Here is a 1,104-nt window from a genome sequence, read left to right on the forward strand (position 1 = left end):
GTACAGGGTTTCTGAGGCTATAAATCTTTACGGGAGCATCTGGTAAGCCCACATAAATCACCCACCTCCATCCCTTCCTTTTTCTTTCACTTTTTTTCACTACCCCATGTGTGGATTCAATCCCTTCTGCTAGTGAGAGTCAGTTCAGGGTTTAGATTTGGATCAGAACCCACCCTAGGGAGGTTATATGTAGCTCCTACCTGGGCTCACAACCTCCACATGGTTCTGATCTCCTGGAAGGCAGGAAATTCCCTGGGGTTATATGATGGTCCGAAATAAAGGGATTAAATAAAATTAAAATCACATCTTTGTGGGTTTCTGCAATGCAAATTCGTTATCTCATCTCTAAAGACATTCACAAACTCTCAAGATGACTGTGACAGGTTCTGTCCACTGCCAATTCTTGTCATATTATTATTCATTGTCCGGATCTCACATGCATATGAGGTTATCAAAAATACCACGGCTTGGGTCAGGTGCATCTTAGTCCTCAAACTGACATCTTGGCTGTTTAAAACTTTAAAGAGGTCTTCTGGAGAAGATTTGATTAACACAATACTTTGTTTGATTTCTTGACTGCTGCTTCCATGAGTGTTGATGTTGAATCTAAGCAAAATGAAGCCTTTGAAAACTTCAATGTTTTCTCCATTTATCATGATGTTATGTGTTGGTCCAGTTGTGAGAATTCTTGTTTTGTTTACATTGAGATGCAATTCATATTAAAGGCTGCATGAAGTCTTTGATTTTCATCAGTATTTCAAGTTCTCTTCATTTCCAGCAAGCAGAATTGTATCATCTGCATATGGAAGGTTGACAGTGAGTCTTCCTCCAATCCTGATGCCACATTCTTTTTCATATAACCTAGCTTCTCAGATTATATGAGAATTATGTTGTCAAAATGAGCAAAAGAAGCCACATACATAAAATATGTTACATGACTCTATTTATACGAAGTTCAGGGACAGGTACAACTAATCATTAGTGACAAAGGTCAGAATAGTGATTAGTTCTGGGCAGGGGAAGAGACTGACTAAGATCAAGCACAATTTGTATAAAATATATATGTTATATTTTGCTCTCAGGAGTCCTGGTGTGGCGCTGTGG

Source organism: Chrysochloris asiatica, unplaced genomic scaffold, assembly GCF_000296735.1.
Source record: "Chrysochloris asiatica unplaced genomic scaffold, ChrAsi1.0 scaffold00097, whole genome shotgun sequence".
Lineage (NCBI taxonomy): Eukaryota > Metazoa > Chordata > Mammalia > Afrosoricida > Chrysochloridae > Chrysochloris > Chrysochloris asiatica.